Source organism: Lonchura striata, chromosome 9 (assembly GCF_046129695.1).
Source record: "Lonchura striata isolate bLonStr1 chromosome 9, bLonStr1.mat, whole genome shotgun sequence".
Lineage (NCBI taxonomy): Eukaryota > Metazoa > Chordata > Aves > Passeriformes > Estrildidae > Lonchura > Lonchura striata.
Genome location: NC_134611.1, coordinates 4,499,234 through 4,523,417, shown reverse-complemented (window position 1 = coordinate 4,523,417; position 24,184 = coordinate 4,499,234). Strand labels below are relative to the sequence as shown.

Sequence of the window (24,184 nt, the reverse complement as noted above, 5' to 3'; positions counted from 1 at the left end):
ATCACCCCAAAGCTGCTGGGGACATGGCCCTAACTCATTCCTGACAGAGTCCAGGATCCCAAGGGGACCCAAATTCTTCCTTCCACAAGGCTAATTTACCTCGGCAGCAAAATGATGGAGAAGGAATGAAACGGGAGCTTGAGGGAAATCTTATGGCCAATAATACATTATTTATGCTTGAAATTAGTTTCTCACATCCCTCATTAGCATAATTGCCCCGGTCTGGGCCAGGTCTGAGCACGTTCCCTGACGGAAATGGATCCGAGGCAATCACAGGAGCTCACCTGGCTGGGAATGAATCCCGCAGTGCTTCCAGGAGCTGGGGTGTGAGGGAAATCTCTGCACAGCCCCCCCAGAAACCTCCCAGTACCACACATCTGCTGGCTCTGCTTCCCTACTGCACCTTCTCCTGCTGCCCTGGCTTGGTTTTATCCTTTTTCTCCCTGGAAAGGGTAGTCCTCACATAATATTTAATGTAAAAAATGTCTCCCCTCTGTTTTCCAGCTGCCCTGAGCTCTCGGGGGGTCCCACACACCCCCTGTGCCAGGACCTGGCTGTCACATTTCCATCTCTTCCCACTGCAGCCCTGGGCTCTCCCTGTCCCACGGATTTCTGCCCTCCACCAACAATCCCTCCATGTGTTTCCACCTTTGAGGCTGAGGGCAGGATTTGTGTAAAATCAAACGCGGTGTTTGCCTTCCCAAAGACCTGTGCACGTCCATGAGAAGCTCATTTCTTCCTGCCCTTCTCCTTTCTTTGAGGTTTGCTCCCCAAACTGCGACCCTCGTGCCACTGGCTGCCCCTCTGCAAGGTGGGAAGGGCATTTCCAAAGGGATCAGATGAGGACATCAAATGCTAAAAGCCTTTGTAGGGAAGAGATTTCCGCTCCTTTTTAAGCATCAGATCTCTCTAAAAGCACTTCAAAGACAAAAGGGAAGGAGCTGGCCCCGCTTTGAGCAGAGGACGTGGAGATGGAGTTGTGAAGTGATCTCCCTGCAGCACCAGGAGCTCCCCACATCAGAGCTCAGCCTTTGGGACACAGGGACACTTTTGTCCTCGAATGCCAGAGCCGTGAATTCCAGAAGGGACGGCTTTGATGACTCCTAACTGTGCTTCCCACTAGTCACACGCAGTTTCTCGCTGTTTTAGTGTAAAAAAAGGGTGTATTTTCAATCAAGAGTAATTAAGTTAAAAATCAGCACTTTGAAACACTTCACGCAGCATTTGACCCCATGCAACACTGAAGAAAAGCCATTTAGCCAATTATATTGAAAGCTAGCCTGGCAAAATAAATGCCATTTTGCATATTTGGATTAAACCTTTAATTCTTCCATGTGGTTTCATCTGAAATACCAAACTAACTTCAGTGTCCCCGTGGCGTTCCAGCAGATTTGCCTCCCACCTTGGAGTGCACGTGGACCTTCCCTCAGCCAGGCCCGTGGCAGGGCTCTGGGCTGGGGACAGGCTGGGATCAGCCCCAGCTCCGACCCCGTGCCCTGGGAGGGCTTTTCCAGCCTCAGGGATCCTGTGACTTCACCCATTCACATCCGGTTTTATCTGGAGGATAGGGTGGCCTAACCCAAACCCACCTCCAAAACACCCGCGGAAATCCTGCTGTGGTTTCTGGAAGCAATTCCTGCGTGGTGTGATACCTCCAGCAGGGAACAACAGCAGCTCCAGCAGCGCTTGGCCCTGCTCCCAGAATGAGCTCAGCCCTGGTTCTGGGCAGGGCACAGCGTGCCCAGCGGGGATTTCTGTGGCAATTAAACATCCCTCGGGGCAGCCCTGGCCTGCAGTGCCCTGTGCCCATCAAGTCAATGCCAGCACTCCCTGTCCCGTGTCACACAGGTGTCACCCGCAGGGCTGGCTGCGAGCCCTCAGCATCCACCCACCTTTACTGCAGGGCTGCCCTCAGCCAGGCGAGTCAAACCCTCCTCAAACGCTCTGCTCCTTCTTGAGGAGTGCTTGCCTTGCTTCCAGAGCTGTTGCGTGTTTTTCCAGAGGCCTTTGATGCAGGATGAACTGTCTTTTTATTATAAACACTGTCAAAGGCTTGAGTTGCTGCTCTGCATCCCACCATTTATCATCTCCCGAATCCACACCCATCACCGAGCTGGCAGCTCTGCCCTCTGTTCATTCCTGCCCTGCACAACAACAGCCTCATCTAGCTTGAAATCCTTCGTGGAGCTGTCTGAAAGAGAGATCCCAGCCTGCACGTTCCCCACTGCTGCCAAACCAGCACCTGCCAAAACAGCCCCGAGCAGACGCTCCAGGACCTCCAGTCCAGGGGTAAATAAATTAGCAAGCTCACTTCCCTTCCAAAGGTGTTGGCATCCTTTGTGATTCAGCCCGGGGAGCAGAGATGCTCTGCCCAGGGCTGCAGTGCCAGCCAGCAGAGCTGGGGAGCAGGGCTGGCTCTTGGGGAGCACCCCAGGAGGGGCCAGGGCTGCCCAGCACCCCGCTCCGGGGGGAGGCACCTTCCCTGCCTGGGGAGCACAGCTGGGGCTGTGTGCAGGAATGGGAGGGGGTCCTGAGCCCAGCACTCCTGAAACCAGCCCCTCCTGAAACCAGCATCAGCTGAAACCAGCTCCTCCTGAAACCAGCTCCTCCTGAAAGCAGCCCCTCCTGAAACCAGCTCCTCCTGAGCCCAGCACTCCTGAAACCAGCATCAGCTGAAACCAGCTCCTCCTGAAACCAGCTCCTCCTGAAACCAGCATCAGCTGAAACCAGCTCCTCCTGAAACCAGCTCCTCCTGAGCCCAGCACTCCTGAAACCAGCATCAGCTGAAACCAGCTCCTCCTGAAACCAGCATCAGCTGAAACCAGCTCCTCCTGAAACAAGCTCCTCCTGAAACAAGCTCCTCCTGAAACCAGCCCTTCCCAGCCCCAGCATCTCCTGATCCCAGCCCCTCCTGATTCCAGCATTCCCAGACTGAAGCATCTCTTCCCAATGGGAAAACCTGATGGAAAAGAGGGTGAGAATGATCACAAGGAGGAAGCTGAGAATGTTCCAACGGGAGGAAAAGGAGCAAGGACACAGGACCCCAGCTGGCTGGGAATGAGCCTTTCCTGTGCAGTGCATCCCTGGCACGGGGTGGGGTGGCCAGGTCCCGTTGGCTGCTCACTACAACCCCCTCAGGAAATGACTCCTCACCCCAGCAGCAGCTGAGGCAGCGATGCTGGGCACAGTGGAAGCCCAGCCCTGCACAGGAGAGGCTCCCCACGGGGAGGAAGGATGCCTCTCCAAGTCCCTGAGACCACCAGCAGAATTCCCAAAAATATGGAGAGCTCCATGAAACCTATTTAAGCCACGAGCCAACTACTCTGACTCCTGCAAGGTCTGCACCTGTTTGTTGTTCCTTTAAAATGCCACGAAAATTGGCAGCAATGTGAAGTGAATGTGCTGAAATTGTTCCTTAATAGGAGTGAAGTGAGAATTAGAACAAAAATAACACAAATACTGTGTTTGCAGCTGAGAGAACAAAGTGTTCACACTTCCAAGCTGATGTCTGAATGTTCTTATTTTTTCAGTGGTAGTTTACTGCCAATTTCAAAGGAAAAGAGGCAGCGGAAGGGGTATGCTTGGGTTGAATAGGAAACAGATTAGGACAGGCAATGGTAAAGGTGAAAAACAAAATAATCTGCGAGCAGACCCTTCGGGGTGAGGGTGACCCCGGGGCTAATGCACCTCCCAGACACAGAAATCAAGGTCCAAGGGCGAGCATCCATCACTGCGCTGCCAAACCAGGCACGGCAGCTCAGCCCCGGCTGCAGGAGCACTCCGTACCCAGGAGAGCAGGATGGCCCCGTGCCCAGCACAGGATTGCCCCGTGCCCAGGAGAGCAGGTTGGCCCCGTGCCCAGCACAGGATTGCCCCGTGCCCAGGAGAGCAGGATGGCCCCGTGCCCAGCACAGGATTGCCCCGTGCCCAGCACAGCTGGATTGCCCCATTCCCAGCACAGCTGGATTGTTCCGTGCCCAGTACAGGATTGCCCCGTGCCCAGGAGAGCAGGATGGCCCATGCCCAGCACAGGATTGCCCCGTGCCCAGGACAGGATTGCCCCGTGCCCAGCACAGCTGGATTGCCCCATGCCCAGCACAGGATTGCCCCATGCCCAGCACAGGATTGCCCCGTGCCCAGCACAGCTGGATTGCCCCATCCAGCTGTGCCCGGGAGGAAGGGCAGTCTCAGCCCATGCCAGCGTGGCCGGGCAGGGACCCTGCTGTGTTCCTGCCCCGGTGCCCATCCCTCATTCCCCCTCTGCTCTGCTGGGCCACCCAAAGCTCCCCCAGCACGGACAGGCAGAGCTGATTTCAGTCTCCTTCTCCAAAGGCTGGAGCTGCTAACCAGAAGCTCAGAAGTGACTCGCAAAGGTCAAAGAACAGAGAATTGCTGAGGTTGATGGAGACCAAGCACGGGCGCCATGGCACACTCTGGGTTTAGGGACTTGGAATCCCTCCTCAGCTTTTCTCCAAGATTTCACACTAAATGTTATCCATTTGACTAAAACCTGCCTTTGTCCATGACCTGAGTGCATCACAGGAAAGATCCATCTCTCCTGTAGGCTCCCTGCTGGCACTGGAGCTCAGGGGGGTCACCTGAGCTGGTTCCCAGTGCTTCCCTCACCACCACAGACTGCTTCTAATGGCAAATTCTTCTTTCTCTGCCACAAACATTTGTGAAAAATACTTGTTCTTGGGACAGTCCCTTCGACACCAGGCCACTGCTCCTCTCCCCAGGGCTCCTGTGGCCAGTAAAAACCAGAGCCGAGCCAATTCTCAGTGCAGTAAATTCTGAGGAGAGCTAGAGAGGATTACACGAGCAGCTGAGCGGGCATATGGCATTCCATCCAAACTGACAGTCCAAACTGTTCTGCAACAGTTATTGGGAACTGCTTTATCTACATTTGTGTGGGTCTTGGAAAAAAAAATCTTAAAAATTCAAGAATGAATAAACCACCACCATTCACAGTTAACAAACCCCTTCTTCAATAGTTAATTAGTTCCAACTGCTGAAATATTTTGCTGTGCCTGACAACTCCTACCAGCTATTCTGAAGGCCCACAGAGCTCTAGAGAACCCCAGGCAGAAAGCTGATGGGCTACAATCAGTGCTTGATACCCGTGCAAAGCAGCAGAGAGAGCACCCAGGGAAGCAGGAAATACAATTTGTGCATTTGTTTCTGTACACACGTGTGCATACACACACAATTTCCACAACCTCTGCATGGAGTTTGTAATCAAATCCTTCTGTGAAAACCTATCAGGGAATATGGAATTTAGATTGACTGCTGTCCTAAAGCTCCCCTCTGAGCCTCCTCACCACTGGCTCCGACACTGCACTGCTGAGCTCCAGCCATTGATTTGTCTGGAGACCTTTAGAAATTGACATTTTACCAAATATTTAATCCTTTTTTTTCTTCTGTCTCCTATGAAAATAATTGTTTTAACATTTTAGGTAAAGTCTTTTGTCACGGACTGGGTTGTTGGTGGATGTTTTCTGGGGCTGGGATGAGATCTGGCATTTGAGACCATTACCAGGGATGGAGGGACAGGGCACAGGGAAGGGATCCCACGGCCAGAGGGCAGGGCTGGGTGGGAGCTTGGGCAGCAATTCCTGGCTGGGAGGGTGGGCAGGCCTGGAATAGAATTCCCAGAGCAGCTGGGGCTGCCCCTGGATCCCTGGAGTGTCCAAGGCCAGGCTGGAGCAGCCTGGGACAGGGGGAGGTGTCCCTGCCGTGGCACTGGGTGGGCTCTGAGGTCCCTGCCCACCCAAACCAGGCTGGGATTCTCTGGTTCTGCCAGCACAAGGCAGGCAGGCCTTCCCCCAGTTCACGTATTTCATTAAAACTTTTCAGATCATTATCATTCAGAGGTGCCAGTGCAATTCTCTTCACTTTCAGGTTGCATGAGGACTGAAACCATTCACTGAAAAGCTTTTGTTTTCTCTCTCCCACACTCAAACCTACACAACCCCTCCGATCTATCCCACCCTTCAAACACCCAACACCCAAACACCCCACCTCCCAAACACCCAACACCCAAACACCCAACACTCCAAACACCCATTCCTTCAAACACCCAACCCCTCAAACAGCCACTCTTTCAAACACCCAAACTCCCAAACACCCAACCCTCTAAACACCCAGTCTTTCAAACACCCAACCCCTCAAACAGCCACTCTTTCAAACACCCAACCTCCTTAACAGCAAACCTCCCAAACACCAAACCCAAACACCCAGCCCCCCAAACACCCAGTCCCCAGACATCCCCCTCTCAAACACGCCAGCCCTGGGGTCTGTTGTGAATTGTAGGACAGATCACGATAGGAACAGGGTGACTGGGACACCACGATAGGAACAGGGTGACTGGGAGGAAGGCAGGAGAGCAGAGTCTGTCTTTGGGCTGATGGGAATTTGGACATTCATGGCTGCAGGAGCTGCTGGCCCTGGCCAGGCTGGCAGAGCAGACCCCTGGCTCCTGCTGGCCCTGGCCAGGCTGGCAGAGCAGACCCCTGGCTCCTGCTGCCTGGCACACCCAGCAGCCAGGGCAGGGCAGGGCTCGCTGGCCCTGCAGCAGAATTCCCTGCAGCAGAATTCCTGCAGCACTCCTGCCTGCCTGCCTTCTCCCCGGGAGGCTGCAGGGTCCCCAGGACGCTGCAGGGAGGGTCCCCAGGACCTGCAGGGTCCCCAGGATGCTGCATGGAGAGTCCCCAGGACACTGCAGGGTCCCCAGGACACTGCAGGGAGAGTCCCCAGGACACTGCAGGGAGGGTCCCCAGGACACTGCAGGGTCCCCAGGATGCTGCATGGAGAGTCCCCAGGACGCTGCATGGAGAGTCCCCAGGATGCTGCAGGGTCCCCAGGACACTGCAGGGAGGGTCCCCAGGTCACTGCAGGGTCCCCAGGACACTGCAGTCCTGCAAGGTGACACACAAACAAAGCCTCCTGGCCAGAGAAGCTGCCTGCTTGCATTACCACTGAGCTAACCTCACATCAGGCCTGTATTTCTGGGAGCACTGTCACAGCAATTAGAGGTTTTAAGGAAACCCAAGTCACAGATAATGTATTGAAATAATAAAGTGACATTTTGATATGCAACCAGCAGACATTAAGGAAATGACAACTAACTCCAAAACGTCCAGAAAGATATTTAAATCAGCAATGCTGAATAAATTAAATGAGCAATTACTGGTATGTTTGACAAAGCATGATACAACAATATATTAGGCATATATTAGCTCAGCCTCTACTCACTGATCTTTATCTGCTTTTAATTAATGAATTTAATTGACTGTAAGGGAGATTTGAGAATGGCTTGTTACAAGTCAAGGAGGAAAACCATTTCATATTTGGAGAGGAGAAGCAAAGGGAGTCTGCAGTGGGAAACATTGGGGAGGAGCCACTCCAGGTCTGTGTCTGTGCCCAGAGCTGGGAAGGGACAGGAGAGCCTCCAATAATTGTGATTTTCCTTGTCATTATCTTGTGTGTTCTCTACGCTCTCCTGTGTGCTTCTCTGTTTGCACTTTTCTATGTCAGCCCAAGACATGTGTGATTCCAAAAAAACATCAATGATATTAAATCAGGAAATAAGAGCAAACTCTCTCAAATTGAAGATTTATTGTGCTATTATGCACATAATCCTTACAAAGTCTGAACCTTATTATCATTATTATTTTAGCTTCCTTTTCAATTGCATTTTAAATAACAACCGTGTTTAGTTTTCTATCTTTGCCATACCTGGGGATTAAAATAGATGCTTAAACTATTTGAAATCAGTTGAAATTAGTTCTATTTTCCATATCTGGGGAATAGAATATAGGCTTAAACTGTTTGAGATGAGTTAAGCCTGGAACTGTCAGATGGAGCTGACTCCTGGAGTTTCTCCCAGTAAATGATATTTAAATGCCTCGTGGCTGTGCCACTTCCAGAAGGGAAGATTTTTGTCTCCACCCAGCACGAAACAATGGGGCCAGAAATGTGCTCTAAGTCCTGGAGGTGCTGTTTTAAACCAGCCTGGCACAGCAGGAAGGATCCCCCACAACTGCCCGAGCCCCCGAGCACGGAGCAGGAGGACGGGAGCAGGGGCCAGGGCAGCAGCCAGGACAGGAGCTCAGGGAGATCTTCTGGGTGTGAAAAATGCAGATTTTATGATTGGCTTTTCACAAATATTAGAGTGAATGTTATATGTGTGATGTTAGAAAGTTATGCTGTATTAATTCTCTTAAGTAGCGTGTTAAATATAGCTTTAGGTTCCAACATAATGTTAAAATAGAGACTATGTATGTGGGGAGAGTTTTTTTTTTTGAATGAGATACTCGCCTCAAGGACGTCCATAATTCTTTGCTTTTTATTGTCTTATAATTGTCCTAACTCTAAACTTTATTACTCTAATTGTATTACTATTTTTATAACCATTTTATTAGTAGTAAACTGTTAAAATTTTAAAAGCCAAGTGATTGGCGTTTTTCACACGAGAAAGGGCTGAAAAAGCCAGGAGTGCATAGGGGGATGCATTTCTTGGGTGCATAATTCCTGTCACCCCTGAGCGTGCAGCACAAAATCCTGCAGCTCCTCCGAGCCAGGAGCCCTCGGGCAGCAGCGCAGCCCAGACTGCACAAAGCCTGAGAGGGAAACCTGGCCAGGGACACTGAGAACTCCATCTCTGTCCCAGAGCTGGTGAGAACTCCATCTCTGTCCCAGAGCTGGTGAGAACTCCATCTCTGTCCCAGAGCTGGTGAGAACTCCATCTCTGTCCCAGAGCTGGTGAGAATTCCATCTCTGTCCCAGAGCTGGTGAGAACTCCATCACTGTCCCAGAGCTGGTGAGAATTCCATCTCTGTCCCAGAGCTGGTGAGAACTCCATCTCTGTCCCAGAGCTGGTGAGAACTCCATCTCTGTCCCAGAGCTGGTGAGAATTCCATCTCTGTCCCAGAGCTGGTGCTCTGCTGGAGAGCCTCGGGCTTGTCCGAGGAGGAGGAGCTGGCAGAGCTCCATGTGCCTCCTCTCCTGAGGAACCCAGCTAAGGAAACCCTGGGAGAACAGGTCCTGATCCTTCCTGCCAGGCTGGATGGAGACTGGGAATGGGGAACAGTTCCCTGGCAGGCTGGGATGGAATTCCCAGAGCAGCTGGGGCTGCCCCTGATCCCTGGCAGTGCCCAGGGCCAGGCTGGGCACTGGGGCTGGAGCTCCTGGGGCAGTGGAGGTGTCCCTGCCAGGGCTGGGGTGGGATGGGTGGCTCTGAGACCCCTTCCCACCCAAAGCAGTGTGGGATTCCCTGGTTTCCCAGACACAATATCCCCCACACCCCTGCAGTTTCCCAGGAACGCTGGAGGAGGCTGTTTTCAGTGACTTTGATAAGGCAGGGCAGGACAGCCCGTTTTTGTCTACAGCTTTTGTCACAGCCCAGAGCTGTGGAGGGAGGCTGAGGAGGAACTTTGGGGGGCTGGAGCAGCCCCTGCGGGCCCGGCCCCGCTGTGCCCCCCGACAGCTCCATCAGTCCCAGCCCAACATCAGCCCATCAAGCATCCTAACCATGCCATTAGTGGGCAGCTGCTCAGCACAGCACCGGAGGGGCCAGCAGAATGAGCTGCAGCAACAGCTCCACTTGTATTAAATATTAAAGTATTGTTAAATATTAAAACTAAACTTCTAAAAGATAAAAGCTGAGCAAAAGTCACCACCCATGCTAATGTTTTACGTAGTTCTGTCTCGAAGCATTTTGTAACAGGAACGGCCTGGGCTCTTGGGAAAAACCAAAGGACAAGAGCAGCACTTAATTACAGTGCTAAAGCATCGAGTTCCTGTTGACTGAGAGAACACAGAACCCAGGAATTCAGATTTGCTTGACAAATTCATCTTCCTTTCCTCTGTTCCTGACTACGCACAGGAGGAAGAGGAGGAGTCACCAAAGGGAGCAGCTCCTTTGAAATCCTGCCCCTAACCTGCTCCTATACAATGAATTTAATTTTTTTCTCTTTCAGAAGAAAAAGCTCCTTTTATTTCTCTCTCTGCAGTGACCCTGATCAAACTCATTCTATTGAACATGGGTGCAAGACAAGAGGAGGGTAAATTCTGTGAAGCCTTTGCCCAAACTGAAGTCTCTGTGTTCCGTGGCAAAGTCAGCCAGGAGGGTTTTCATGGATCATTGCACCCCTGAGCCTCTCTCAGCACAGCCAGGGGCACCCAGAGCTGGCTCTGCCCTTCCCCAGGAGCTCCAGGCTGGTCTGAATGGCCCTGGAATGGGAAGGGGAGGGAGAACAGGGAGGGAGAGGCAGACAGGAGAGAGGAGGAACTCCAGGCTGGCACTGAGCTGGAGGTGCGAGCAACAGGAATCTGCTCCTCCAGAAGACGCCAGGCACAAAAAGGGAGCCCTCAAACACAGCTGCTGCTGCTGGGGGCTCCAAACCTCAGAACAATCGAGAAAGAGTCCAAGAACAAGCCCGGAATCATGCAGCATTGCCAGCCCTGCCATGTCCCTGCTCTCCTGGCTGTAAAGGTGTTTTGTCCCAGGCAGCTCATCCAAGCATTCCCTGCCAAAACTCCCCAAGTCCCCCCAGTCCAAAATACCCAGAGCTTTGCTGGGGAGCCAACCTGTGCAGCCCAGCAGGAGAATACAGCTGGGACACAGGATCTGGGCATCCCCGGGCTGGTGGGACACACGGGAGCAGAGCACAGCTCCTGCAGCCTGGAGCTGGGCAGCACGGGGATTTTCCATGCCAGCCACCTTTCACCCCTGGCACCCCTCACCCCTGGCACCCCTCACCCCTGGCACCCCTGGCACCCCTCACCCCCGCCCAGGCCAGCAGCAAACTCTTAATTACGAACACTGGGCTCTAAAATTGGATAAATGCACCGAACTGGCTTTTTGGTTGTTTGCACAAAGGAGTGGGAAAAGCACTTCTGAGGACGGCAAAGCAAGCAGGATCTCCAGCTCCTCTCGGAATAATTGTCCCTTCATTCAGGGCCGGGGTAACCATGGCAAATAACTGCTCTGTGCTCAGCCTCCTCCTGCTCAGGCTGAATTACCTCTTCACTAACAGCCACTTGGAGAACAATTAAACCCGCCTAAAAATCGGGGTTTTTCTCCTCAGAAAGCTCAGGGATGTCCACTGATGATAATTTTAATTTCTTTTCCAGGAATCTTTGCTTGTGCAGCAAATACCAGCGGCCACCACCACTGACACAAAGCTGTATTTATTAACATCCCCCGTTAACAGAGAGGAAATGCTGGCAGACACAAGGAGGAGTGACTGTCAGACGGGGAGTGGGTTTAGCCAGGATTTTGGGAAGGAATTCTTGCTGTGAGGGAGGCGAGGCCCTGGCACAGGGTGCCCAGAGAGACAGACACTGCCCTGCCTGCAGCAAGGGGCACTCCTGGCTATTCCCTGATCTGCTGACCTGAGGTTTGGGAAGGAGCTGTGCTGTACATCAGCTTTTGCAGGCGGCAAGAAAGGCACAGATAAATCCAATAACTGCTTTAGAGCAGCACTGCAAGTATCTCAGCCTGGAGAAACCAAGTTAAAGGAAACCAGTGTGAGTACCTGTTTCAAACTGGAATGGTTTGGGAAGCCTGTCCTGTTTTGGGTGGTTATTGCTGATCCTCTGAGCATCCTCCCAGCCCTTGCTCACTGTGGCCACAAAATGAATAGTAACCTGAACATTCAAAAACTTATGGACAGCAACACCTGCAGGACACAAATTTCTGTTAATCTTTCTTTCTTTCTTTCCTTCTTTCTTTCTTTCTTCCTTTTTCTTTCTTTCTCTCTCTCTCTCTCTCTTTTATTCTCTCTTTTTTTCCATGTCTCCCCCATTTTAATATCTCTCAGTGCACATCAGCTGTAGCCTCATTAATAGCTAACTGCAGCACTGAGATTTGGTAAATTTGGTTACAAACTGGGCATTTGATAACCATTATAACTACGGACATAAACTGGCATCGCACACTTTGGTGAGTTGTGGGCAGTGCCTCCCCTCCTTGGCAGTGGGCAGCAGCTCTCCCAGCCTGGGGTGCTGCACTGTGCCCGTGGCTGCTGTTTTGCAGTCCTGAGCTGAATTCCAATGCAGAGGGCATGTCGGTGTTTCCCTGAGCCCCGTGCCAGCCTTGCTGGCTCAGCTGCTCCAGGAATTCCCATTCAGCTCACACCATCCCTCACAGATCCACATCCGTATTCCAGCCTCGCTGCGTGGCTGCGAGATCAAGGACACATTTAACTCCATGGCACTTGTTTCCCAAGCCTGGAAAGAGGAATTTTCTTGGAATTTCCTTGTGCATGCATCATTTCCCTCATTTTCTGCTTTCCCTTCCCCGCTGCACACGGAGCCCTTTGCCTCCCAGCCTGCCTTTGCCCACCAGCCCAGCCCAGGGTCAGCAGTTTGCCTCCAGTTAAACCCAGTTTGGGGTCCCATTTCCCAAGGGTATCCTTTGGGATAGTGCTGTGCCCTGTGCTGCCTGAGTCTGTGCAGGGTGCTCTGCTGCTGTGCAGTGAGGGTCCAGATGAGCCTAATTTGAATTTCCACAGCCAGCCCATCCCCTGCCAGCCCCTCTTGGAGAGAGGACAGGCAGGAGCAGGAGGGGGCTGCAGCCCCTCCTGCTGACAACACACCTGGGAGCCTTTTTCTCTCCATCTCTCTGCCTTTATTTCTTGTTTGTTTGGTGGGTTTGATATTGGTTGGTTGTTTCTCTGTTTGTTGACTTTTGCTGGGGTTTTTTGTGCGTTTGTGGGGTTTTTTGGTATATCTGTGTTGGGGTTTTTATGTAATAACAAGGGACCTGCTTTGTCTCCCAGGGAACAACTGTTCTACAGACCAACATCTCTGGAGCTCTGCCAGCCCCAAACAGTCCTGGGTGCAGAAGGGCAGGAGGAGAGCAAAATCCTGATCTCCAGCACTTTCTCTGCAGTCAGGGAGAGGCTGGTGCTGTGCATTCCTTGGGCACCTCCTGCAGCTGCCAGCAGCCCCGGGAGAAGCGTTTCAGAATCCAGAACCACGGAGTTCCTGCAAAGCCAGGGCACATCACCCCCAGCCTGTGCCTGTTCCTGCCCAGCTCCAGGAGCTCCTCTCTGCCCAGCCTCGGCAAGGAAGCAGGAATCAAGGACTCTCCCTGCATGGTGCCACACTTGGCACCCAGCTGCTCTCAGACATCACACAAATTTACCAGAACAGGTCGAATTCAGCCGCTCCCGGCCAAGGGAAGCGAGCTGTCACCCCTGCAGCAGAGCCCTCACCAGAACTCCCAGTGAGAATTCCCAGCTCGGGGAACACACGCTCCCTCCATCCCAAGCTGAGATCCCTGGGATGCTGTTTTTGGGGAAGAGCCCCGCAGGCACTCCCAGAGCCTCACCCCTGCAGCAGAGCCCTCACCAGAATTCCCAGCTCGGGGAACACACGCTCCCTCCATCCCAAGCTGAGATCCCTGGGATGCTCTATTCGGGGAAGAGCCCCGCAGGCACTCCCAGAGCCTCATCCCTGCAGCAGAGCTCTCACCAGAATTCCCAGTGAGAATTCCCAGCTCGGGGAACACACACTCCCTCCATCCCAAGCTGAGATCCCTGGGATGCTCTATTCGGGGAAGAGCCCCGCAGGCACTCCCAGAGCCCACCCCAGCAGAGGTGCTCCCAGTCCCGCTCCCAGCTCTGGACAAACCTGCTGCTCATTCACAAAAACACCTTTGCAGAGCTGGCTTACCCGGGGAACGGCCGTGCTTGCCCTGCCAGGGGTCACAGCCCCTGCTCAGCTACGCCCCATGTACCAACCCAGAGGAGCTGCTGCACCAGCACAGAGTGACAGCCCGGCCTTTGTGCAATTAAAGCCCAGAAAGGCTCCTCTTACAAGTTTAATACACCAGTCGCTTCCAATCTGCTGTAACAAGATTGTTTCCACATGATCCTGCTCTCTCCTCCTTTGAGATGAAAAAGAATCCCTCACTTAGGAGATTTGGGGCAGTACCCTGAGCTGGTGTTAAGCACTGGATCACCAAAGCCAGGGATTCACACCAGACTCGAGTTTGTACCTGAAATTAAATTGAATGAAGCAATATATTGCTTTTAAATTTATTTAATATTATGTGCATTACTGCATTATTATTGTACATGTATGTACACATATATCTAAAATAATAAGTACTATAATTTCTATTAGTGGGATATGGAGATGAACTAAGAAATCAGAGATAGGGAGAGGAATTTCCCTCTAATCTCCAGATTTACTGGAAGCCCTCACACATATTGGAGACCTTCCTGCTGACGTCCCGTGCCAGCACCACCCGCATCCTGCATCGAGAGAAGCAGCTCGAGCCCTGCCCCTGGCGTGCCAGTGCCAGCGTCATTAACGCCATCGCTAATTGCCTGCAAGCAGAGGGAGCTCTGACTCTGCCGAGAGCAGCCTCGGCTCCTCGGGCCGGGCCGATGCTCCGCGCTTTGTCCCCAAAATCCGCCCCGGCAGCGCTCAGGAATTCCTTTGTAGGAATCACACCTGGCACTGGAAACCATCCTAAAGGAAACACCTGGCCATAGAAACCATCCTAAAGGAAACACCTGGCCATAGAAACCATCCATCCTAAAGGAAACACCTGGCACTGGAAACCATCCTAAAGGAAACATCTGGCCATAGAAACGATCCTAAAGGAAACACCTGGCACTGGAAACCATCCTAAAGGAAACATCTGGCCATAGAAACCATCCTAAAGGAAACACCTGGCACTGGAAACCATCCTAAAGGAAACACCTGGCACTGCAAACCATCCTAAAGGAAACACCTGGCCATAGAAACAATCCTAAAGGAAACACCTGGCCATAGAAACCATCCTAAAGGAAACACCTGGCCATAGAAACCATCCTAAAGGAAACACCTGGCCATAGAAACAATCCTAAAGGAAACACCTGGCACTGGAAATGAACCTAAAGGAAATACCTGACCACAAAAAGGGAACTTCACCCCTCGCCTGCAGGAAACCCCCTTGTTATACACAGAATGCTGTCCCCCAAAAGGGACCAAATGCCATTTACTGCCCAGTTGAAAATGCAATTTATGGTGCAAATTTCCAGCAGAAATGGGCCCAAAATCTGTGTTTGAGCCCATTTCCCCAAATGTGAGTGAAGCACTGCCCCAGGGCCAAACCCTGCTGAGAAGGGCTGAGGCTCGGCCCAAATCCCTCCCCACAGCCCGACCCCATGTCCAGGATGGGACCCCACAAAAATGAATCCCAAAGTGGAGCAGCCCCTGCCCAGCCCCAGTGCTGCACAGAAGACACCAGACTTGCTGGAAATCCTCTGCTCTTTTACAGAGTGTGTGGTTGAAAATCATGAACATCACTGTTACACAGTTGGGAAGGGAGAACTTCTCCCAGATCACAGAATGAAGGCTTGGCACCTTAAGGATCATCTTGTCCCAGTCCTTCCATTCTCCCCGGAGCCCAAACACCAAAACCCCAGCAGGGTTACTGCAGCCTGGGACGTTGGAGAGTCCTCACTGCAAAGCAGAGCCTTGCTCCTGCTGCAGGCAGTGCCTGTCCTGAACCCCACCCTGGCACCCCAGGGACAAACACAGAGAGCCCCTGGAGGAACTCAGTCAGCTTTCCATCAGCGTGGCAGGAACCCTGGCATTGCCACGTTTGATGCCACGTGTTCACTGAAGGCACAAACTTGGCACTTCGGCCGTGCCTGACCTAATGCAATCAGAATTATGCAACGCTTTGAGAGGGAAGGAAATCTTCCTGTTGTGGAGAGTTTCCTTCAAGGTGTCCCAGGCTGAATTAGGATGAACAACCAGACACGGTGCAGCTTTTGAATTTTACCCCAAATGCAGTGAACAAATCTCCCCAGGTGGGTTTAAGGCCCCTCCAGCCCAGCCCAGCCCAGCCTGGGGTTCCCTGATCCTGCAGTGCCACTGCTCACTGGTTCCTGCACACTTTAGTGCTCTTGATTTTGACCTCTGAGCTACCTGGGCTTCAACTGGAGTTGCTTTTATGGCCCAGCTGAGCAGAGCAGGCAGCATTTGCAATTTGCTGTGGGTTGCACACACATCAGAACAAAGGAGATTACCAGTGATGATTACAGAGCCCCGTGTCATCAGTGGGATTACAGAGAGGAATTGCATTAGAGCTTCACCAGCACAGCTCCAACCCTCCCAAAGTGAGACACGTGCTCCAATAACAGCTGGGGAACAGGTGGAGGCTCAAGACAAAAAAAGTCTGGGAGCACAGCAATAAATCATGGAACCTGCCCGTGTGACGCCCTGGCTGCATCAGGCAAAATGAATTGCTGAGCACAAAGTGTAATAAAGAGAGATGCCAAGGCATGGCCGTGTCTGCCAGTAGTAATTTGAAGTTGAAATATAATCACACACAATATATATGATAAATAACACCAGACAAGGTCTCCAGCGACAAAGGTAAATAATAAATTTGTGTGGAAGGATTTACACTGAAGCTGTGAAATGGAAGCAGAGGAATACTGTAAATATTGTCCTTTCCAGGTGATGACTTTAATTTCTCAGACAACCACCTCTGAAGTTTTCCCAAGGATTTCCTGGACCTGGAACCCACTCCTGCCAGGGACAATGTCCACTCCTGTCAGGGACAATCCCCACTCCTGTCAGGGACAATCCCCACCCACAACCCCACCACTGTCCCTGGACACCACCGCAGGCTCTGACGTCCCACGGCACTCTGCCCAAGCAGCAGAGCCCCGGGCTGGCAGAGGGCAGACCCCGGGGGAAGGGGAGCAGCTCTGCCAGGAGGGAGCGGGCTCAGCCCCAGGGATGCAGCTTCAAAGGAGCCTCATTAAACCCGGCTGATTGAGATCGGACTAATTGGGCCTGCTGTAAACAGGCAGAGACTGCAGAGGAGAATATTTAGGGTAAGCAGGTGGCCTAGAAAAACCCAGAGCTCCAGCAAAAAATGAACTCGGGTGCGTGTTCCAGAAATGGATTTTTTGTCCACCGTGGATGGGAACTGGCAGTTCTGGGTGTGGGTGAAGCTTCCTGGGGAGCCCAGGGAGGGAGCCAGTGTCACGGCTGCAGGAAAGCTGCCCTTGCTGGAAATACGATATTCCTGCATCATCCCTACAAGGCAGGACTTTGACATCATCACGCTGCTCTTCGCACTTCATTCTTTGCAGGGACCGATTCCGTTGGAGGGATTAGCTCTGCTGCCTCGCTCTGTTCAAAGCAATAAATGGCTGCCAACTTTGGTTAATGGCCAAGAGGAACCTCAGGCATTTAATCTATTTCAAAGCTCTTTATTGCAAATATTCTACCAAGAGCTGATTCCCATTACAAACAATGGAGTGAAAATAGAGAGAACTGTTCTCCCCTCCCCTGGGAAATTGCAATCCAGCACAGCCCTGCATTTCCAAGGGACGGGAGATTCTGCCGGTCTCGAGGCACACAGAGATCAGCGTGTGGAAAAAAGGCATTAAAATAAATAAATGAGCGGCACGTGTGGAAACGGTGAGCGCTCCGCACCTGAGGCCCGGGTTGCAGAATCACCCATGCAAAACCCCGCAATTGCACGCTGCCAACTAATTACCTGATTTGCATACCCAATGTAAACCGAGGACGGCAGGGTCATTCCGAGGGATGGGAGCAGCCCCTTCCAATGGAAGCAGCAATAACTTTATTTTTATTTATTTCTAAACCTTTGGGATTAGTCATGCTTGAGTCCTGTTGAGCTTCCAAGGAACCACAGCAACCCCCTTGGGGAGATCAGATTTTCTATTCCATTAGATTTCGCTTGATTTAATTTTGTCTCACTAAACAGTGATAAACACGTGCACAAAGTCCATTCCATAAGATTTTTTTTTTCCCTTTATAATTAATTCACTGTACGACATATGAAAGATCACCAGCACTGAGAAGGGAGCGGTGTTGACCAGACACAAATCAAGAGTTACGCCTAAAAAATGCAACTAAAAATACATCAGGAAAAGCTAAACAGGTCACTCGGGGAGCGCTGTGCGAAATGACTATTTGCAGATTGATCTCTTCTGGAGAAGAGCAGCAGGAGTTCCTGCCCAGTGGAATATTCTGCTGCCAGCCCCACGGGAAGCTGGAGCTGCCGTGTGGGCACAGGCACCTTGCAGAGCCTGGCAGGGCAGGGAGCGCTCCTGGCACTTGCTGTTGATTATTTATGGTGTCGGGGTGCTAACCCTGAGCTGTGGATTTGCAGGTGCCCGGGGCTTCCACAGAGCAAATCCCTGCCCTGCCCCAGGCTCCCTTCCCCAGCGTTCCTGGTGAAGAGCAGGGAAACGCTGGCAAGGAAGAGCCGGGCTGCAATCGATGCAGGCCAGCTGTCAATAAATTCATTTTCTGTAAGCAAGAGCAGGCTGTCCCCAGCACCGGGCTGCCATGACAAAGCTCTGGCCCTGCCTGGCTCCCGGGGTCAGTGATGGATGAGGGCTCCAGCCTCCAGCCCCGTCTGCGCCCGCGCTCACGGATGCACTTATTGATCCGGAAAAATTACTCAGCCTAAATTTTCCTGTGCTGCTCTCCAATCCTGAATTTTATAGCACAAACTACCACAGCACTCCAACACGAGTAAATCTTTACAACCGATAATCTGACAACTGCAGCTTCTCCCAGGCACACTGGGGCAATAATTAAAAATTCACAACAAAAAAAATAAAAGGGTGGATATGAGCATGCCTCCCCTGGCACAATATGAGGCTGTTTCCTCTCATCAAACAGGAGAGGCCGATATTGGTAAAATAATTTAGCCGTGGAAAGTAGCAACAACAAGTGAGTGATAATGACAGAAATTCCATTTCCTGCACTGAACTACCGGTGCCTGCAGTGCCTGGGAGCTCTGTCTGTCCAGGTGGGCTCTGAAACGCTTTGTCTGCTCTGGGCCTGTCAGAGGGATCTGCTCCTTCCCCTCACAATGCTCCAAATCCCCCAGTCATTTGCCTACCTTGCAATTCATATTTTAGTGCATTAAAAGTCTGCACCCGAATGTCTCGGGCTGAGCAGATTTTCAAGATTTCCTCTGCCATTCATTTGTTGTCCTTCAATATTAATTTGCATCCCCAGTGAAGCTGACAGCTGTCAGGAGGAACAAACCTTTCCACCTGCAGCAATCCCATGAATTTGGAACTGACACACTTGGACTCGGGAAGAAAAAGCTCTTTACTTGAGGGTTTGGGGTTTGTTATTTTAAGGAAGGCATAATGAGAAAAGAGTTCTGGCCGAGCTTTCTCCATTAATGCCAGAGGGGTAAGTGACTGGAACAGGAAATTTTGCACTAGCCAGGTTTGTGGGAATTGCAGAGAACGGGACCTGGAGTCAAAGGACAACGTTTTCTAAGTCCCTATCAGGAAGACTTTAGGTCACATTTGAGTGAGGTTCTCAGCAGGGTGAGCAGCCTCTCCACACACATTTTCCCTTTGGCTGCAGGTCCCTGGGCTGCTGTGATCACCACAGAACTGATCCATACTGATTATGTCTCAATAAAATAGGGAGATTTTCCACCACAGTGCAATCACAGCCCATTTCTCACACTTTGTTTCTCAAACTAACATTTAGTTTGTACCAGTGTTTTATTTTTTAATGGAGTAGGAATAAAACATCTCAATCTTCTCAGAGCAAGCTATAAAAGCTGGAGTGAAAAGCAACAGAAGAGGAATGAGGCATCACCCTAATGAGGAAAAATCTCTTTGGTTACGTTTGCCCACATCAGTCTGTCAGAGTGGATCAGGGGGTGGAGGGGAGAGCACAAAGCTGCAGAGCCATGGAGGGCAGTGTTTAACTGCACTGGGCTGGCAGGGGCTGCCCTGGTGAGCCAGGATGGCAAAGAGCTGGGCTTGGAACTGGGGCCGTTGGAGCTGGAAGCAAAAACCCACCAGGAGCTGCCTGGCCAGAGCCCAGGGACGGACAGCCTCGAGTCCAGCCCCTGTGCCAGCCACACAACCAGAGAATCCCAGGCTGGGCTGGGCTGGGAGGGACCTCCGAGCCCACCCAGTGCCACCCTGCCATGGCAGGGAACCTCCACTGTCCCAGGCTGCTCCAGCCTGGCCTGGGCACTGCCAGGGATCCAGGGGCAGCCACAGCTGCTCTGGGAATTCTATTCCAGGGCCTGCCCACCCTGCCAGGGAACAATTCCCAATCCCCAATCTCCCATCCATCCCTGCCCTGTGGCAGTGGGAGCCATTCCCTGTGTCCTGTCCCTCCATCCTTGTCCCCAGTCCCTCCCCGGCCCCGCTGCCAGGCTGAGGGGCCAGCCCCGGACACAGAACCATCACAAAACCATCTCCTTGAGCCTCACCAGGACACAGAACCATCTCCTTGAGCCTCACCAGGACACAGAACCATCTCCTTACAGCTTCACCCCCAGGACACAGAACCATCTCCTTGAGCCTCACCAGGACACAGAACCATCTCCTTGAGCCTCACCAGGACACAGAACCACCTCCTTGCAGCCTCACCCAGGACACAGAACCACCTCCTTGCAGCCTCACCAGGACACAGAACCATCTCCTTACAGCTTCACCCCCAGGACACAGAACCATCTCCTCGAGCCTCACCCAGGACACAGAACCATCTCCTTGCAGCATCTCACTCCATTCACAGCACAGAAACTCCCCACTGGAGCCTGCAGATAAAAGCAGGGGCTTTGCTTCTCCCAGGCTTCCAGAGGAGCCTGTCCAGCCTGGAATGGCCCTGGGAGCTGCCCCGGGGCCGGGCGGGCTGAGCCAGAGCAGCAGGGAGGGAAGGGGCACGGAACGGGAATGGAACTGGGACTCCATCAAGGTTTCATTTCTGCTGCCAGCCCCAGCAGCTGCTCCCCTCCTGCAGAGGCAGGTGCTGCTGCAGGAACGATATTGCTGCTAAGGGCACAGGCCATTTGCTGATAACCCTGCTTGCTACCACACCGCATCAAAAATGCTTTTAAATTTCCCAAAGTGCTCAGCTGGGAAACAATGTTAAAAAAAAAAAAAATAGTATCTGGAGAAGAATAGGAGAGAAAGAAATCTTTTTCTTGCTTGCCTTCATTCCACAACCCACAATCTTTTTCTTTAAAAAACAAAATCATGCTTCAAGTAAAGGTGACAATAAAAGATATTTAACTTCTTCTAAAATATAGAGAAATATTTCTTAATTGAGACAAAACAATTCCAGAGAGTTGATCAAGGACACTTTGTAATCCTGAATTGCAGTGCATTAAAACTCACTAATCCAACACACCCCTGCAGCCAGGTATCTGCACAGCTCCTCCCCGGGCCAGTGATCTGAAGAAAAAGCTGATTTTGGTGCGTGCTGGAAAGCAGATGCAGCTGCTGATGTAGAAACCCTTGTGGGGTTCGCAGTGTCCTGCCAGGCACGCAGATGATCCACGGCGAGCTACGGGAAGGGTCGGAGGAAGTGCTGCACACACTGAAACTATCAGTGACCAGTCCTGCAAATGGACCAAAGCACGCGGATCCCCAGGAACGCTTCCCCACCCCAGGGCTTCATCCCCCCTTCCCAGCCCGGCAAGCCCCGGGGCCGGGCCGGGCTCTGGCCGATGGTTCTGTGCCTCTCCAGGACATTGTTGTGCCTCCACAAGGTGGTTTGTGCCTCTCTAAGATGGTTTTGTGCCCCTCTAAGATGGTTTTGTGCCTCTCTAAGGTGGTTTTGTGCCCCTCTAAGGTGGTTTTGTGCCTCTCTAAGATGGTTTTGTGCCTCTCTAAGATGGTTTTGCGCCTCTCTGGAGCTCCCACCGCCGGCACCGCCCCAGGTCAGGGAGGCTCCCCGAGCCCCGGGAGTCGCTCCCGGAGCTGCTCCGGGGCTGCGGCCCGAAGCAGCGGCAGGAACGAGTCCGAGCTCGGGTTTTGCCGCACAAGTGCCCGTCTCCCATGGAAACGGGAGCCGGCAGGAGCCGCGGCAATCTCAGGATGCGCGCCCGGCTGGAAGCGCGGCGCTCCGGCTGCTTCCCCCCGCTGCCCGCAGCCCGGGGATGGATTTAACCCTCTGCAGGGCAGATCCCGCTGCCCGCACCCCAGGGATGGATTTAATCTCTGCAGGGCAGATTCCTCTGCCCGCACCCCAGGGATGGATTTAATCTCTGCAGGGCAGATTCCTCTGCCCGCACCCCGGGGATGGATTTAACCCTCTGCAGGGCAGATTCCTCTGCCCGCAGCCCAGGGATGGATTTAACCCTCTGCAGGGCAGATTCCTCTGCCCGCACACAGGGATGGATTTAACCCTCTGCAGGGCAGATTCCTCTGCCCGCAGCCCGGGGATGGATTTAACCCTCTGCAGGGCAGATTCCTCTGCCCGCAGCCCAGGGATGGATTTAATCTCTGCAGGGCAGATTCCTCTGCCCGCACCCCGGGGATGGATTTAACCCTCTGCAGGGCAGATTCCTCTGCCCGCACCCCGGGATGGATTCACCCTCTGCAGGGCAGATTCCTCTGCCCGCAGCCCAGGGATGGATTTAACCCTCTGCAGGGCAGATTCCTCTGCCCGCAGCCCGGGGATGGATTTAACCCTCTGCAGGGCAGATTCCTCTGCCCGCAGCCCAGGGATGGATTTAATCTCTGCAGGGCAGATTCCTCTGCCCGCACACAGGGATGGATTTAACCCTCTGCAGGGCAGATTCCTCTGCCCGCACCCCGGGGTGGATTCACCCTCTGCAGGGCAGATTCCTCTGCCCGCAGCCCAGGGATGGATTTAACCCTCTGCAGGGCAGATTCCTCTGCCCGCACACAGGGATGGATTTAATCTCTGCAGGGCAGATTCCTCTGCCCGCAGCCCGGGGATGGATTTAACCCTCTGCAGGGCAGATTCCTCTGCCCGCACCCCGGGATGGATTTAACCCTCTGCAGGGCAGATTCCTCTGCCCGCAGCCCGGGATGGATTTAACCCTCTGCAGGGCAGATTCCTCTGCCCGCAGCCCGGGGATGGATTTAACCCTCTGCAGGGCAGATTCCTCTGCCCGCACCCCGGGATGGATTTAACCCTCTGCAGGGCAGATTCCTCTGCCCGCAGCCCGGGGATGGATTTAACCCTCTGCAGGGCAGATCCCGCTGCCCGCACCCCGGGATGGATTTAACCCTCTGCAGGGCAGATTCCTCTGCCCGCACTCCGGGATGGATTTAATCTCTGCAGGGCAGATTCCTCTGCCCGCACCCCGGGGTGGATTCACCCTCTGCAGGGCAGATTCCTCTGCCCGCACTCCGGGATGGATTTAACCCTCTGCAGGGCAGATTCCTCTGCCCGCACCCCGGGGATGGATTTAACCCTCTGCAGGGCAGATTCCTCTGCCCGCACCCCGGGGATGGATTTAACCCTCTGCAGGGCAGATCCCGCTGCCCGCACCCCAGGGATGGATTTAATCCTCTGCAGGGCAGATTCCTCTGCCCGCACACAGGGATGGATTTAACCCTCTGCAGGGCAGATTCCTCTGCCCGCAGTCCAGGGATGGATTTAATCCTCTGCAGGGCAGATTCCTCTGCCCGCACCCCGGGATGGACTTAACCCTCTGCAGGGCAGATTCCGGCCGTGCTCCGGCCCGGCCAGCGGTGCCGCCGCTGGAACACCGGGGATGGCGGCTGGAGCCGCTCTTTGTACCCAGCGCGGTTCCCGACCTCTCCTGCATCCCAGCCCTGCTATTCCCAGCGCTTCCCTGCCGTGTCCTGCCGTGTCCTGCAGCTCGGAACGCTGCACCGCGCAGCGCGACAGGCGGGGCCCGAGCCCTGGGACCCCCCCCAGCTCCCCTTCCCCCTCTGCCCCGTCCCGGAGCTTCTCCTCCAGGGAATCGCCGATTCCTGCAGTTTGGAAAAGCCCACGGAGCCCCAGCTGTGCCCGGTGCCCACCTTGTCCCCAGCCCAGAGCGCTGAGTGCCACCTCCGGGGATGGGGACCCAACAGCTGCCGAGCAAATCTTATTAACAGGAAAAAAAGTCTCCCATAAAGGAAAGATTCCCAATTACAAACTTAGTTTTGCTGGAATGGTTCAAAGCTAAAGAGAGCTGCTGCTGAGAGCAGGGAGATAACACACGGGATTTGTCGTCATCTCTTAATCATGATCAGGCACTGAGGAAAAGCCGGGATCAAAGTGGGACATAGGGAAAATTATACTGGCAATCAGAAAGGAAAAACAATACCGACCGTGCTGATAATCTGAAAGGCTCTACGAAATGTTCTTATGAAGAAAAGGAAACGGAGGCAACGGTGGAGTGGGAAAAGAGAAACTCGAGCTGGGAGAGGCGAAG

General features: G+C 53.0%; 1 protein-coding gene and 1 long non-coding RNA gene across 3 annotated transcripts in view; both read right to left on the bottom strand.

The window, feature by feature from the left end:
* Window positions 1–24,184, bottom strand: part of NEGR1 (neuronal growth regulator 1) — a 175,590-nt gene that overhangs the window by 130,717 nt on the left and 20,689 nt on the right. The gene's annotated exons all lie outside the window — the stretch shown is intronic.
* Window positions 13,410–14,777, bottom strand: LOC144246734 (uncharacterized). The gene is made up of 3 exons (XR_013340404.1): window positions 14,753–14,777; window positions 14,691–14,721; window positions 13,410–14,500 (listed from the first exon to the last, which is right to left on the bottom strand). It is a non-coding gene; the product is annotated as an uncharacterized LOC144246734 (long non-coding RNA).